Here is a 598-nt window from a genome sequence, read left to right on the forward strand (position 1 = left end):
CAATTTACTCAGGAGATCTTGTATTTTTCTACTTCCTATGTAGATCCATGTTTGTCTCTCATAGGGTCCTCTTTGTTGTCTAGGTTCTCTGGGATTGTGAATTGTAGGCTGGTTTTTCTTGCTCTATGTCTAAAAGCCACTTATGAGTGAATACATATGGTATTTGTCTTTCTGGGTCTGGATTACCTCACTCAATATAATGTTTTCTAGATCCATCCATTTGCCTACAAAGTTCAAGATGTTGTTATTTTTTTCTGCTGTGTAGTACTCCATTGTGTAAATGTACCACATTTTCCTTATCCATTCTTTGGTTGAGGGGCATTTACATTGTTTCCAGGTTCTGGATGTGACAAATAGTGCTGCTATGAACATAGTTGAGCACATGTCCTTGTGGTATGATTGAGCATCCTTTGGATATATGGCCAAAAGTAGTATGACTGGGTCTTGGGGAAGGTAGTTTCCTAATTTTCTGAGAAATTGCCATACTGAAATCCAAAGTGGCTGTACCAGTTTGCACTCCCACCAGCAATGCAGGAGCATTCCCTTTACCCCACATCCTCTCCAGCATAAGCTGTCTTCAGTATTTTTGATCTTGGCC

This window comes from Arvicola amphibius, chromosome 13 (assembly GCF_903992535.2).
Source record: "Arvicola amphibius chromosome 13, mArvAmp1.2, whole genome shotgun sequence".
Classification (NCBI taxonomy): Eukaryota; Metazoa; Chordata; class Mammalia; order Rodentia; family Cricetidae; genus Arvicola; species Arvicola amphibius.